Source organism: Corvus moneduloides, chromosome 3 (genome assembly GCF_009650955.1).
Source record: "Corvus moneduloides isolate bCorMon1 chromosome 3, bCorMon1.pri, whole genome shotgun sequence".
NCBI lineage: Eukaryota > Metazoa > Chordata > Aves > Passeriformes > Corvidae > Corvus > Corvus moneduloides.
Genome location: NC_045478.1, coordinates 116952432 through 116969155, shown reverse-complemented (window position 1 = coordinate 116969155; position 16724 = coordinate 116952432). Strand labels below are relative to the sequence as shown.

Below are 16724 nucleotides of genomic sequence, written 5' to 3'. Positions count from 1 at the left end.
TCTTTCAAAACAGCATTAAAATTGCCAATGAAAAAAAAGAATTCCTCACTTTGGCTATAGCAATAAAGTTGAAGGGATTTAAAGCGTATGGCAGCAATAAAAAGTTGTTCATCTTCTCTCTCCCACCCATCCCCATTAGCTGTAACTCTGGGGCATTATCTCTCTGAGCACCCTGGATGCTACAATTATGCTGATGGCTACATGAGAGAGATGGAAAACAACCTGCTGAAAACAAAGATTTCTCTTGACTATTACATACACACGGGTTTGCCAAGACACCTTGTTCTCTCCCTGCAGCCCTTCTGCTAGTACCATTCTGGGTCTCCTCTGAGCACAGATGGGACAATACCACCAGGTTGTTTGCTGTTCTTGCCTTGCTAATGTCAGTGACCTGATTTACAAATCAGACTCAGACCACTGCTCCTGTTTGGTGCATGGCACAAGCTGGTGCTGGTCCTCAGAGACTTGCACACAGTCAATTTTCAACAACAGAAAGGATTTTCACCCTTTAAGAGGCGAGGGTTAGCACAGCTCCTTGGCAACGTATAAATTGAAAGGATAAATTGTAGGAGCGGGTATTCCAGAGCAGTGGCACAGTCTCTAGTAAAAACCCCTGCTATCCAAATTCAATTAGACATAGCCCAGGAGGGAAAGAAAAAAGGCAGAAAACCCCACAGTTGTGCAGGTCTGTCAACATGGAGTATGTGGCACCTCTCCCAGCAGCATCCAAGTATGGGAGTGGGTAACCTGCTGATGGAGCTTCCTCTGCCAGACAGCACCTGGGTGTTCCTCTGCTGTGCTCCAGGGGTAGATGTGCCCTGTTTTGGGCAGAGCAGACTCTCCCAAGACTGGGCATTGATGGCACAAGAACAAAAATCCCCCTCTCCACCAGTGTGGCTGAGCAGGAGAGGAGAGAACACCAATCCTCAATTCAGCAAAGGGAGATGATCATATTATACTTGAAAGCCACGGTGGCTGATGGGCTGCACTTGCAGGGCTGGGATAGAGCAGCACCAGCCCTGTCAGAGGGCAGGGAAGGGATCCAGTATTGTCCAAAGCGAACTTTTAAAGAATGCAGACAAGAAGGCAACGTGCAGCAGGACCTGAAGCTCCAGTTGCCCTGCCCGAGGTGGGTTGCCTGGCTCTTGCCCAACTGCTCCACCCAGCTCAGCTGAGCCTGGACATTGCCACAGAGCACAGGCCATGCTCTGGGCACCATCAAGCGTATCACCATCCTTCCTCTTGACTACAGAGGATGCAAAAAAGGATGCGAGGTTTGCTGCCAGAAAATCCTGTCTGAATAAATAATGCTGTTTTAAATTTGAAATGGTGAAGCTTGGGGAGCTGATCCTCACTGTGTTTGAGGCAACTGCCTCCTGCCAGATAAACGCACACACCACCGAGTTCATGAGCTGCTGCAGCAGTACCTAAGGCCGGTTGGAAAAGCCAATATGGTCTATTTCTCCTGCAAGATCTCCCAGGGGAAATATGCCTTAGCCAAGCTAAATACTTCACTTGTGCTATATCTGTGTGTCAATTGCATGTTTTAAGGTTTTGTTTCGAATGAGAAAGAAGTCAGACCTTGCTGAAAAGACTGGGTTTGGCATTCTCAGAGAAAAGCAGTGCACGGTCCTGCTCCCTGACATCTGAGCCACAATAAGTAACAAATGAGGGCCACACTGCCACAAACTCTCTTTTCCAGGCTTCCCACACAAACAAGGCACTAATTATGGGTTTTCTTGCATGGCTGGAGGCCAACACGCCTCCAGGCAGCATGGGGACAGCCCGACACCAGCTAGTTTCTGTTGACTGACAAGCATCTCCTCCTTTTCTTCTTCTGGCTAAAGGCTGACTCAGTTCGTGATGGCAGAAGCCTTGCAAGAGCAATATTAAAGGTGCTTGTAAAAACAAAAAAACAAACACACCACACCTCTGCCATCATTTGTCACCTGCCCCAGACATGTTTCACACACTTCTCACTTGCAGGAAATCATCCATGACTTGAGGAAATGCTCTTTTTGAGGTCTTCATCTCTGTGAATTTTGTGTTTTTAAGTGAACCTGTCTAAGACACAGGCCTGGGAAAAGGAGCTGCAAACAAGGGTGAGGACCAACCCTGGGGTTGGCAGTGCCACGCTGCCCTCTCCTGCCAGGCTCCCCAATAGGTGCTAATCCACTGTCTGTGATTACTCTCTCTAGGATCTTTAAATCCTGGCTTTGGGGATTAAGGAGTCCCCCCCTTCCCTAATGAGGGAATTCTCCCTTAATCCATTCCTGCTGGCACAACACCACCAGGGACAAACCCAGCATTTTCTGGGAAGCATGGTTCTGACTCTTTGTATTTCGAGCCCTTTAAGGAATACCACACCACACCTGTGCTTGAGAGTTCTTCAGCATCACATCTGACTCTGGTTACAGATCACACCTCATTACCAAAACCCCTTCCGCTCTGCCCCTTATGGCGTTGTGGTGGTGTTATGTGGGGTCTCCCACCACGGTACAAGCACTGTAAGCCCTTCTCAGCCTCACTGCCCCGGGTGCTCTGGAGACAGCCTTTCCACAAAGGATGGAGCCTTTTGGGTTTGTTATCACTGCTCAGCACTCAGTGGTTGAAGCAAATAGAAACAAGAACTGAGGAAAAGTGCCAAAACACAGTCAATCTTTAACCAGCTCAAGGAAAATATGGTCTCACTTGTCCTTATTCAGCGTTCACCCCTGGGCGGCTTTCACCAGTTTTAAGCCACTTTTCAAGGCTGCCAAAGCCTGCACAAAGCAAGCAGGTTTGTTTTATTGTTGTCTTCCCCCCAGTCCTCCAGTGCCCAGCTGCTTTTCCACCCATGCTTGCAAGAACCCCCTTCTTTCTGGGAATGCTTTTGCCAGGTGACCTGTGGACACCGACACCAGCCACACTGAGCCCATCCCACAGCAAGGAGCACGTCCCACTTCCCGCTTTGCCTCATCCACAGGGCTGTGCTCACCCATCCCGGCTTTTCACTCTATTTTTTTTGTTGGCAGGGCTGGCTGAAAGTCTGCCTCCCACCCTGTACTATCCCTGTGCCGGCCCTGGTTTATGGGACAGCTGATGGGGGAAAGGATAATGGACATTGTAATGCTCTGTCACCCTCAACCTGAAAATTCAACCCCCAGCTCCCAAAGTAACCTGGCTCCAAGAAAGTCAGATTTTGTATGTAAAAACCTTAAAAAAAAAAAAATCAAGATCTATATAAGCTGTTTACAACCTACATAAGACTAATTTACCCAGGGAAAAAAAATGTGACTCTTCATAGATCTAAAAAGAAACAACCTGTCTGCCAACATCAGCTATTAAAAGCATCCTGAAATATAGCCTGTTTCCATCGTTCTGGGGTCTGACTCGGGAGGGCTGGAGCAGGACACGGCGCTTTTGCCGTCTCAGGAGCTCCCTCCAGCGTGGCGAGCGGCAGCTCCGGCTCGGCCCGCGCTCCCGGACTCACACCCACAGCGGCTCTGGCCGCTGCCCTTCTCGGCCCGCTGGTGCTGCAGATCCAGCACGCAGAGGAGGGGTCGGCGCACACCCGGGCCCCTCGACCGTCTTTGATTTAAGCCCCTCATTAGCAGCGGCGAGCCCAGCCCTGGGGCAGAGCACCCTCCATCTCGCTGATTTATACCCTCTTCATCTGCTGCAGCAAGGATGATTTTTCTTTTTAATCCGTTTTCGCTCTGGTGTGCTCCAGCTTAGCGCGAGCTTTGCTGGGGGAAGGGAGGCTGGATGTGATTTGTGCCAGGGCCGGGAACAAAGAGGCAGAAAGCAATCGCCTTCCACTGCTCGAAGCCCGAGCAGGGAAGGGTCCGCGGCACCAGCCAGCTTCCCCCCCGCCCATTTATTTTCCCAAGGCTTTGCCCAGCTCTGTTTACGCGTGGCACTAATAAGCTTTGGGAGGCAGCAGCATTGCTTTAAGCTTTGAATTGCTGTTCACAAAAAGAAATGTTCATCCCGACGGGCTCATTGTCATGGCAACGGGAGATTCCCCTCCCCCCCACACCCCCCTATAAGGGTGCCGCTGCCGGAGAGGCGATGCGCGCCTGGCTTGTCCCGAGGGATTTAGCCCTGCTGAGGGCAGGTATGATGGGAGCCGCGGTGGGAAGTGGATGGAAGCAACAGGAGAGGCACATTCCCCAAGGAGCATCTCTAGAGCAGGACATCTCCAGCGTACCACAGACCCAAACGAAAGATGGGGACGGGTGAAGTTTAGCTGGCTCTGACATAAGTACATAGCAAAGGGGGGATGATGGAATTAGGACCTTGGGATAATCCTAAATAATACCTGCTCCCTTTAATGAGTTACTTGGATCGATAATACTCTTCTGTGAATTACATTTCCATGTAGCCCCTGCTGCCCAGGCGTGGTGACGCTGCACCACTTGCACACTCTGGCACAGGGTGAACCCTGTGCTAAGAGATCTTAGCAGAGCCATAAAATTAACACATTTGCTCTTCCAGTCAACAGTGGAGAACCAACGCAGAGCTGGTTTGGTTACTTGGCTTGCACAGAAAGCTCTGGAGCCCTGATTGGTTGCAGACTGCAAAAGCACAATTTTACAAAGGTAAACTTTCAGAGAGTTCAAACATTTTTGGCTAAGAGGGTGTTTGCTAGGACATGTTTTACACCTGCTGTGATCACAACAAGCAAGCAAACATGACCTCCTACAGCAAGTGCTTCTCCCCTGTGCCACATGCCAAGGCATTCATCAGAGCAAACTGGACCCCAAGAGTCATGAGGTGAGAGTGGGAAAAGCATTACAAAGGAGTTTGAGCACTGTGGCTCTCACCATGAAGGCCACCTGCTGCCCCCAGGTAATGCTCAAAGAACCCCAGAGTGATTCTTTTAAGGATGTTGGTGGTATCACTTATTGGCATTTCAGTTCCTGGAGGACTGGTCTCTCCAGAGCACAGGCTGACAAGGGTACAGTTTTGCTGGTGGCATGTAGGTGTCCTCGAGAAACTCACACAGAAGAAAACCTTCATGTAGAGAATGCACAGACAGCAATCCCTGCTCTTGGGAGCTTCCAGCTCAAAACCTCGATCCTTTTCATGAGGAAGCCAGACAAGGACCTAGAAGTAAGTTGGGAACAAACGCTACAGCAATGTTCTTCCTGGAAAACACACAAATACACCTGGCAATGCTAAGCACTGAATGGAATCAGTCACAATTTAAACTCTAACATCGTCGGCTCTAAATGAGCTCCATGGAGAACACAGAGCAAGAAGAATCTACTTCCCCAAGATGGGAATGACACTCAGTTTTTCCTGGCCACCAGACTTCAGCTGGAGCAGGAACTCACATTCCCAGCACTGCCTAGGCCTGGCAGTCAGCCAAGGTGAGAGCCAAGGTGACAAATTCTGAGTGAATTAGAGAAAAGCCATTTTTTGCTAGAGATGCTGCTTTGATTTTGGATGGCAGAAGCTCACCTGACCCAATATAGACCCAAGAGGTCCTTTCCTTTTGGAAAACCACTCAGAATGAACATGTACTTTTCTTTAGTGGACTGGCTGCTGTCATCTGCTCGTCATTGTGGAAATCTTTGCAATGCCACCTCTAGGCTAATAGTGGGAAAGCAAGAGCCGCGTGTTCTACTGTTGGCTTTTTTTTTTTTTCTGTCACAACATGTATCATCAAACGAGTGCTGAAATGCTGCCCATTTCACACAGAATTACTGCCTGTAGTAAGACTTCGTTAATTGCAAACGAGAGCAGGACTTGGCCCACACAGTGGAAGTAATAGATGGTCCCTACAATTAAACATTAAGTGTACATCCATTGATTTACCTGCAGTACTTCAAAATAATTAGGCTGGCACAATACATCTTAGTCTCTGTGAATTTAATATCCCAGAAATCATTTAAAGTCTTTCTGATTCTACCTGCTTTGTGAAATGCTGTATTTCTCCTGTGACTCAGTGCTAAAGCAAGGGCAATTTAGTAAAATCCAATGAGGCATGCATTGCATGCTAAAATACATTTTCTTTTTCTGTTTCCCAGGTGAAGAGTTTTCTTTTTCCATATGGTTCATTAGATTTACCTTCCTAAAGAATTTGAATTTTTATTCATCCTTTGGAAAGTCCTTAAGATGGTGTAAACAAGAAAGGAAACTTTCAGGAAGACAGGAGAGAAAGTTCTCAAGAACATTTAAAGCACCCCAGAAAGTCAACATCAATTTCCTTGGTCTCCATTCCCAGGCTATTAACTACAGTGCCACTGTGAATGATTAACCTTTTCTGAATGTATCTGACTTCTGCCTGTATAAAACCAGCCTTTAAGAATCCTGCCTCAAGGAGGGAAAAATAAAGGGGCATCTGATATGCCTTCAGGTCTGGAGCTTGGTGAAGTACAAGGGACTTGCAGCAGATACAGCATCTCCTTACTTTGCTGGTTTAGCTTTGAATGAACAAGTAAATCTGAAGCTGGAAAAACAAGACACTTATTGCCAGTAACTGAAATGAGGGACAAGGCAGAGAGCTGCTGGTTATAAAAGCAGAAGAACATGGAGGCCATAAACCACTTCAATTTGCTGGCTTCGGGTAACATCAACTTGCTAACACAGCAGTGAATACAAAACATGTTTGATAAGCCTGGGTTTTGCTTATGTATCCAACACACTTGATAGTATTTCATTCAACTGAAGTCCACTTCTTTGCACGTTTAATTGCATTCTAGTTTCTACCCAAGAGCTGTTGACTCAAGTTGCTAGGAAAACAAAGTAAAAACAGAACACACGACCCAAGGAAATGCTAAAGTTAGAGCATTAGACACTGAAAAGCCAACATAAATACCATATATACTCAGCTCCAATTGCTTACCTGTATGTGAGGTACCCTTATATTTGGTGGAGAGGTTATATTTAATTACAGATGGACACATTTGAAAGGTTAGCAAACAAAAACCAGCTTTTTTGTTAGATGAATACCAAACTCAGCCAAAGAATCTTGGTTTAATATCACCAACAACTGAGTAACACCTCCCTCGCACCCCCTAAAATCCACTTGCTTACAAATGCAGCGCTGAAACCGAGCCTCTTGCATCCAGGTCATTTTGCAAAGCTCACTGAGGCTGCTGGAGAGCCGTGTTCAAAAATTACCAAATCCTTACACAGGGGAATATGCTGAGCCCTTTGCCCAGCTTACATCCTAGGCAAAGGGCTGGGAAATACAAAGCAGTGATTTTGCCTGGCTTTCAGTCAGACATTATATGGAAATTTTGGATCATGCCTAAACAATCTTTAGGGAACATGAGAAGTGCTAAAAGAGCCAGGAGAGCCTGGTCACTACTGTAACTCTGCTCACATGTAGCCAATACTAAGACTGGCCTTAACAAGTGTCTACTCGTGCAATGGCTGCTCTGTGAGCGACTGTAATGATCTGCTGTCACTGGTGCTCAGCACCAGCTGAGGCAAACAGCAAAGGCACAAGTTAACAGCTCAGGACTGAGCAAAACAAGGACTTTGAGTTGTGTGTCCAGGAGAGCATCCAAGAGTTAACTGGGGACAGCCTCTGAGTTTCCCTTTCAGTTTGGTGATTGAGGCCATGAAGGACTGAGATGCACTGGCTTGTGGAGAAGCTGACACCTCTGTGGGCATGGACACAGCCCGGCCAGGGCCATACCATGTGCTAAAGAACAGCCTTGATGCCAGCTGGGGTAAAAAGGAAGGTGGAGGAAGGACTTGGGTTCTTCTGTCTCTCTCAATGCCCTTATGTCCCTCCCTGCCCTGACACAGCTGCTGCATCTTTTGCTACCAAACCCCATAAATCCTCCTGAAATTGCTGCAACTTTAGCATCCCATTGCAGGCTGCTGGGGCTGCACTGCTTTGGGATTCTCCGTGCAAGAGGTTGTTTGCTCCCAGCCCAGCTGTATCAGTCCTCTCTAATATTCCCCATAGTGCCAAGTCAGCTGGGTTACCTCAACACCCCTTTGCTGGGGTGTGAAGTGGCTGGTGCTTTCTCTGAAGTTCTTGATGTAGGCCAGGTTTAAAATCTTTTGATATCAACAGAAGCCTACCCGCTGAGTTCTGTATACTTTGAATTAAGCACTGTGTACATAGATTTTCCACTTAGGGCAATGAAGGGCTTGGTTACTCTGTCCTCATTAACACTGATGGGATCTGGGAATCCAGATTGTTTGTGTAGCTTTAGAAATGCCAGCCATAAAGCACAATATACTCACGTACAGCATATGTGTCCTTTTCTTTGCTGGAATTCAGCAGGAGCTGTTTCTGGTTATAAAAAATAGTTATTGGTGAAAACCGCCTGCACCCCAGAGCAATGATGAGACAGTGGAATTTATTCCATTGCATAGACCTGTTGATTAAAACCATCATTCATATCACTGAAAAATGAACAGCCACAGAGACAAACTACCCTGGAGCTTGCTCTTTCATTCTATAGTAATCATTTCACACAACATAATTATCTTGAAAAGTTGCTGATGACAAGTCTAAAATACAAAAATATTCACAAGTATCTTCATGAACAGTTTATTGATGTGCTTGCTAAATTTTCAGCACATACAGAGGTTGGAAGAGGTCTTTGCTTGTCTGCATTAACATTTGCATTTGCTGTTCATAAGAAAATATGGGCTTGATGATGTTAATTGCAGCTCTTTCATCTTTCTGCTTCAAGCTGTTTTATAACTGACCTAGCTTAAATCTGCAGTACTAAAGGGATCCAGAACCACAGGGATATACTCTGTCTCCTATCTTCTGTGATGTTCCACAACATGCCCTCCAATCTGAGCTTCAAGGCAGCTAACACACCACTGCCCAAGCTCTCCTGTCTAAAGGCAGTGCTGGGTAATCTAGGCAGAAAAAAGGATAAAGAGACCTATTTTACTATAATTCTCCTGTGAATGGCACACTCTCAGATGGAAAGCAAAGCTTGTGTGAGGTTCCAGGGGTGCTGAAAATGCCCATGTAGGTTGTACCACAGCTGTGGGCAGCAGTTAAGGACTGAATCATGAAGCACAGAGGCAGCTTCTGTGGTTACAGTTATCAGCATAATGTTGTGGCACAACATCATGAACTGCCTGAACAGGCAGGGGAGGTTTGCTTTGAACGAAATTCAGGCAACAGAGAGAAGTCGAGCTACTCATTTTGGGTGCAGTGTAATTAATGAAAGCCATGCTGGGAAATGCCCAGGTCAGTTTCCCATGGGCACAAGGCACCAAAGTCCAAACCTGATGCACTGCAACTCAGAGCGATGCCAGGCCTTGCACCCAGATGGAAGGAGTCTTCTGTCCCTGTCTCTGCTGCACTTCCCAGACAGCACTGTGAATGCCAGACACACTTCAGGAGCAGTGGAGAATATAAAAGGCTGAGGAGAGCTGGATCCTTACAAAAAATGTGAAGGACTGGTAGATGTGGCTCCAGCAGCCCTTTTCCTGGGAACAGACACACCAAGCAGTGAGGGACGGTGGCATCAGTGTGGTTAAAGCCTCTCAGTGTGCTCTGCTTTACACTTCACCCTTCTCTCAGATGGAGACCAGTGACACAGGAAGGGAGATAAAGAGGCCTTATTTCTGACAACAGCCTGGGAAAGCCTGGCTTTGCTGCAGCTCAGGAGCTGCACACTGGGCTTTCAGGAGTGGGATTTGTGCTCCTTGCAAGAAGGAGGCAGTGGAGCAATATGTTTTTAGACAGAAAATATCAAAACAAAATGAAAATACATAAGCATTTGTTATCTGAGGCTATGAGCTGTATCTTGCAGATTCAGGGAAGCAGCTTGGCTGAATCCCTCTGGAGGCAGCAAAGCCTGACTGGGAGCAGGGCCAGAAAAATAAGTGCTTGGGAAAACACTGCTGAAAGATTACAGTTCATCCATACAGGAGCAATTAGGATTTTCCCAGTGAAATTATTAAGTCCAGGCAAGTATATATGGAAAAGACACACGATGCCTTCCAGAGGAGAAGGAGGTTGACCAGCTGGAGTGATGCCAGTGGAGGGCCACCAGGCCGGTTATGGGCACTGACTGGCTACACCAGGGCTGTAGAGTCCAGAGAAGAGGGAATCTCCATCCTTGGGATACTGAGAAAGAGGATTTAAACCACAACCAAACCCTTACAAACACCATCTTCACCAGACCCTAATCTGCCGCTGTCAGACAGGTCTCTAAAACTGACACTTTTGGTGCTTGCCCAGAATGCTTACCAGAAATGAAGGTAATTCAGGTAAAACATTGGATCATCACAGGTGGAAAGGACACCTAACACACTTGCAACTGGCTGATGTTATTAGAAAGGTATTTTGTATGGAAGAATCCTCTGCAATGGCTTATCTAAAGCAGGGTGTTTGTTTTACCTGCTCACTTCCCTGCAGGGTGCTTCCTTTGCTTTTCGGCGCAGACAAATCTCTAACAGAGATCGCTAAATATTTCTGATTTATGCTGGTACACAGAAATAGAGAATGTGTTGACAGGCAAAAGTAATTTAATTGCAGTCAGGTTGCATTTTTAAATCCTCAGCCCCTTCAGACTTCAAGAAAAGTCTGACTACAGTGAGCACAGAAAGCACATCCATCACTGTGCTGGGGAAAAAGAATGGGAAGCCAAAAATCAGAGTGTGTCCATTCTGAAAATTAGCAGTTCATATTTTTTGCTCTGCATTTAATAAGCTTCTGATTAAAGAAGATTTTCAGGGTTTCCCAAATACGGTTTCTTCTCTGGCTTAAGTCAATTTGGTATCTGAACACTCAAGAAAGCCTGTGCGTTTAAGTCAGAAAATCTGCATTAATATTGATGTTGAACAGGAAAGGAATTTGGGAGTTGGACTATTTGGCAGTTCTAAGAAATGTACTCGAAGGTGTGCTTAACCCAAGACATAACCCATTTTTGTCATCACCCAGCAGTTTTAAAGGACAAAAAGAAGTGATGCCACTGGCATTTTTCCAGCATGGGAAGGATGCCACAAATGTCAGGACCTGACTGATTATGCCAGGGCACCTCCACCCTAATTGTCACTCCAACACAGAGCTCCCTGGTGGCCTCCATCAAGTAATTTCTCCTGTCTGACCTAATTTTCTCAGCTGCAGAAGCAGGATAATACTGACTCATACAGGATTTATGATGGGAAAAGGATTTATTTTATCTTATAAACCACAACTGAGAGATGCCAGGACTTAAAGGCCCAGTGTGGCAGCAGTAGAGAAATGCGGGATCTCTCGCGTTAGGAATTTGGTGTTTAATCAGCTGGGGCTGACCCAGGGAGAAAAAACAGCACTTGCACTTCTAAAGACGGAATTGTTGTACTGATGGGTTATTCTGTACTTCATCTATATGTTTAATTTTACTTTTCCATTCATCCAACTAAGAGACTATGGAATAATCTGTGATTTTGTTAAATGAACAAATTATATGATGAATTTCGTACTTTTTTTTTGCTTATAAGTATGACCCATTTAATTCCACTTTATATACTGGCAATTGCTGACAGGGTTGCATAAAACTTTGAGAATGTTTATGGCAGGGACTTATTCCACTGCTCAGGTTTCCCAAACAAGACAGATATGCCAGGTACACAAGATCACCCTAAAAATGTGTAAGAACTTCTGCCTGTAGCATTTCTGCTGCTCTCAAGACCTGTGCCAAGTCTGGTTTCATTAATGTTCTCCTGTCAAGTGAAACTTGATAAATCTCCACTGGGGGTCTCTGTTCTTCAGAGTTTCCAGGTTTCAGTGCCAACTCAGTGCCCTGAGACTGACTCGAAGTTCTTCAATGGGAAGGAGACCTGAGAGCCTCCATGAAGCACAGGAGGGCTGTGGGCAAAACTGTGCTGACTTCCCAAAGGGAGGTCCTGACCAACCATCCAGGTCAGATGGTTTCCAGAGAGCACTGGAAAGCCCATTTTGCAGCACTATTTCATTTTTCCCAACTAGTCCCCCTTTGGATTGTTACCCACTCACATGCAGGGAATACTTGATAGCCATGACCACGATCCTAAGGAATCACAGAACAGTTGAGGTTGGAAAGGACCTCATGAGATTCCCTAGTCTAACTTGCTTGGTCAAGCACAGCAGCCAGAGCAGGTTGTCCAGCTCAGTACCCAGCTGAGTTTTGAATGTCTCCACACATGGAGAGCTTCTAAGACCCACAGCATCGCTCCTATAGTAAGTTGATCACAAAACTCCTGAGAATTGAACCAGCTCTGAGGAGACTGAACTTAGTAGTCCAGCAAAGGTTCCTTCCAACCCAAAGTGTTTTACAGGACCATGACAACCAGGACCATAATTCTGGCAAGATGCTTTGCTGTGTTTGAGAAGAGCTTTCACAGCTATAAGGAAACACTTGAAACACTGGCTCCTAGGCCAATGGATCAACCTAGAGCTGGAGTTCAGAGAAAAGGAAAAATGCAGATCTACAAGTCATTAGGGGACTGCAGAGGATGCTCCAGAGGAAGCCAGGGGTGGATGCCAGAACACTGGAGGCAGATTGAGTCTCTGGCTGGAGTGAGGATCAGCCTAGGGCTCTGTCCTAAGGAACACTTCATCTACAGCTGGCCTTGGAGGCTGGGTGTTCGTGTCAGGGTGCAGCTCAGGGCTGAAGCAGGAAGAAAGGCCAGAGGTACAACTGAGTTTTCAGAAGGCCAGGACCCAACTGAAGCAGTTTCTGCAAGCAATTGCGCTTCAGCAATAGCTGACCTTTTCAAGGATTTGAGACCCAATACAGAAACATTCAAAGAATGTGCATATACAACATTAGAACATTATTACAAGTCCCCAGTGGCTACGAAACCCACTGCCAAAATCTGAGAGAAGACAAAAGATATCTATTTTTGGCAATGAATTAGTCAAGTTAATTAACACAGGACTTTGTTATAACTTAAGGGTCTCAAACTGACTGATAATATTTGTGAAGGTTTCGAAATTATCTATAGACCATAACTTTTTTTTTAACCTTAAGAAATTATATGGAAGACATAAAAGAATATTTTAACTGAAAAGGTCAATGCTTGCAAGTCAACAAATTAATAATTTAAAGTTGTCTGTGGGATATAAGTTTGACCCTGTGATACATGTGCCCTATAATGATGTGCTCACACACTGGTTTTCAGGCACCCAGGGCTGTGTACCCTTAAACTTCTCGTGCTGCAGCTGTGTGACATGGCCACGCTGTCCACACATTATGCACCTCTTGTTATTAGCTGTCTTTTCCATTTTCTCCTCTTTGCTCCCGCTCCACTCAATTAGCAGGCTGTGACTGAACAATGTTTAACAGAGAGCAAGAAGCCTCAAGTGAAAGGAAATTTGCCTTTAGAAAAGAAAAATGGGAAGAGTACCAGAGCATCTAATGAGATATATACATAAATAGGTCAGTATTTTATTGAATCACAAAGGAACATCCTTTGTAGAGGATTTAAAAAAAAAAAAAAAAGGAAAACTGGTAGTTTTCTTCTTTTACCAGAATAATGAAGTGGTGTCAAACATCGCAGGACATTTGGATGCATCCATTAATAAGCAACGGGGAGCTTTTCTAGGAGTCAGGTAGGACTAAGCTGCCAGATAATTAGCGGAAGAATTATTTTATTGCCATCGACTGTTGCTTCTGGTACCAAACTGAAAATTTCAAAAGCATTAGCTAGTCATTCTTTTCACTTCAGGAAGTCTGCAAGAGATACAAGATTCCTTACTCAGTGTACCAATTCTCCAGACTTACTGAACTGCGATCAAATCAGCATCTCAACTTTTCTAACAGTAAAAGTTTTCAAGAAAGGAAATGAAAAAAATAGCAATTTTTATTCTCCCTCGCTCCTTCTTTCAATATTTTTCTCTTTTTAAGTCTAATTTTACCTCTTTTCATGTTGCTACTGAAAAAGAGAGAAAGGAAAACAAACACAAAGGGAATAAAGCAAAATTTAAACCTCTATACCTGCACTTGGGAACAAAAAAATGCTCTGTGGTTTTAAACAACAGTTTTCATTCAGTGAGGAACTGAATTTCCTGGTGATCTTTCATGCAGGTGTAATGTTTTGGAGTAAGGATTGCAATCAAACAGAAGGGGAGAAAGAGATGCAGCTGTTTTGTGAGAGCTCCCACAGGCTGCTGGAGAGCCTGCAAAGAGCTGCTGACCACCAAAGAGCCTCTGAAGGCCCTCAGTACACTTACCTTTGAGCTCTCAAATCTCTACAACTCTCCTGAGTGCACTCCAAATCACAACAAATGGATTTGTGCCTCCACTTCCCTCAGCAGAATAAACCTGAAGTGTAGGGAAGCCATTGTAAAGCTGACATCAAATTTAACAATATTGAAATGATTTAATTTATAAACATTATTAAAATTATTTCGTTTGTAAAATTAAAATGCCCATGGTAATGCAGGCAGCAAAAGGAAGGCTAAACAACAACTGCACTGACCTCAAACCTGGATCCACAGCAAGTGCCTCAAAGCCCTCTGGTGCCCCTGTAAAGCTTCCAAGTTTCCTGGAGGTCTGACTTCAAGGATGTGGTTTCTAGGAAAAACATTGCTTTTTATTGCTCCTTTAGTAGCACCAGGAACACAGAAAATTAACAGAGCTTTAGGACCTGCTTGAAAGAGGTTTAAGGTAAGGCTGTAATTATCAGGCATTTTGAACCACGTGGTCAAATCAAGCCAGTGTTGACAGACACCAAATCTCCAGTGAAGGTGTGGAAACCCTTGGAAGAGATAGGTTTGTAATTGTAGTGCAAACCCCGAACTGGGTGACAGCCAGCAGAGGAGCCAGTGGACGTGTCACTGCTGCCCCATGGGTCACCTACTGGCAAAATAGATTCATGCTTGTGAATATGGTAATACAAAAACCAGGGCAAGCCTGAGCTCTTGACTGTTCCCAGATATTACAGTAGTGGAGATAGAAATAAAAAAAAAAAAAAATCACTGCTTTTGAAGTGTTTTCTTGACCTGCACTAGCACCTCTCATTTTAATATTGATTCATTGACTAGGAAGAAACACTGAAGAGGGAAATCATTCCTTGGGGAAAAAAAAACCCCTACAAATAAAATAATTTTCTCAGTGATTCTGGGTAGCTGGTGGTTCATCTTTTAAAGCCAGAGCATTTCTGGGGAAGGTAAGAAGGGTCAACCTAGAAGAAGGGTGGAAATACTGACATCCCCTATCTCAAGAGCTGCTGGTGTCGGTATGGTGGGGGAAGCAGCTGCTGCTGGTTCCAGAGCGGTCACCCAGGGCTGCGGGTCCCCCAGAATGAGGGGAGGTGTCACCCAGGGCTGCGCCTCCCAAAATATGGGGGAGGGCGGTGCTTTGCCAGCCCCCGCTGCTGCAGCCCCGCTGGCGGCCAACAGACGGCGTCACTGCATTCATGATAAATGGCATTTACTAGAAAAAGGCAAGTTCCGTAAAATATCCCTGTCTTTTTAAGCCAAAAGCCCAAGTACTTCAACTTTTTTTTTTTTTCCCTAGAAAAATGACCCCAGATCTGAGGCGAAACGTCGACCTTCCATGCAGCCCAGGAAGAAACACACTTCCCCAACTCCATCACCAAGGAAGCGCAGTGAGGAAATCAATCTTCCGACCGGTCTCACCGACAGGCAAAAGCCCAAACACCCGAGGCCAGCGAGGGAAGATTGGAGCCAGTGCCTCCATTCCACTTCTCCTGGGTTTGGGGCTGACCTTTAGTCTCCAGTGTTTGGAGGAGCGTGAAGGCTTTTCATGCTCTCTCAGCACACCTAACAAGCAGGGCGTGCAAACTCATTGTTTACAGAGGCAGTGCTTGGAGTTTTTCCTTTCTGGCAGCAAAAAGGACCATAGACCTTTTTTGGCCAGGACTGCAGGGATACAGGAGGCTCAGGCTGCCAATTCAAAGCCTGGCAGGTATGGCCTCATCGGCCTGCAGACAGGAGCTTGCCCTGCTCACACCTCAAGCTGGCGAGACACGCCAGTCTGGCCGGGGCCACCCACTCCTGCTGATCCATGGGTGGGGAGGGCCAGTGCCACCCTCAGGCATAGCACCCACAGCTACTCAGTTTGCAACTCACTCTCCCTGCCAAGCCTGGCAGCAGGGCCAGGGCTGTGCCGTCCTCACCAGTGGGGAGGGACTCAGGTGCTTTCCCAGCCCAGTCAGCACCAAGCGCAGGCATTTGCAGTCATGGCTCCTGTGCCAGGAACAGCAATGACACCTCTTTCTGCTAAATAAGCAGTGCAGGTAGTCCTTTTGCACCACAGACACTTTGCAGGCCATGTCCTGCCCCAGTCTTCTGGCAAGAGGGGCTTAAAGATTTTTAAAAGCACTTGGTGAGTGAAATAAGCCCCCCAATACACACAGCCCTGCTGCGTCTTGCTGCTGCTGCTGAGCCACTGAAAGGCAAATTGAGTGTTACATCCCCTTGTCCACTCCAAAGAAAGCTCTGCATGTTTGTACACATGCTGGGTGGGGTGCACAGGGTGGTTTTGGGATGCAGATGACAGCAGCTCTATCCCAAAAGCGCCTGGAGCTGGATGGCTGCGATAGCACAGCACTATTGATCCACAAGATGGGATTTGCACGTTCGCATGGAGGACAAACGAGAAGGACCAGTAAAACGTGTGTGGGTCGTGCTGACAGCCAGTCCCACGCTCCCAGTGCCTTTCCAGTTCAAACAGGGAATGAACACAACTCCCACCTGCAACACAACCACACCTTCTTAGGGGGGACCCTTTACATGGACCCACACCAAAAAGAAATAATAATTAAAAAATTGTATTTAAAGAGCAGGTTCTGATACCAAGGGTTTAGTG

General features: G+C 46.0%; 1 protein-coding gene across 2 annotated transcripts in view; it reads right to left on the bottom strand.

Moving 5' to 3' along the window:
• Positions 1-16724, bottom strand: part of PAK5 (p21 (RAC1) activated kinase 5) — a 116845-nt gene that overhangs the window by 95861 nt on the left and 4260 nt on the right. The gene's annotated exons all lie outside the window — the stretch shown is intronic.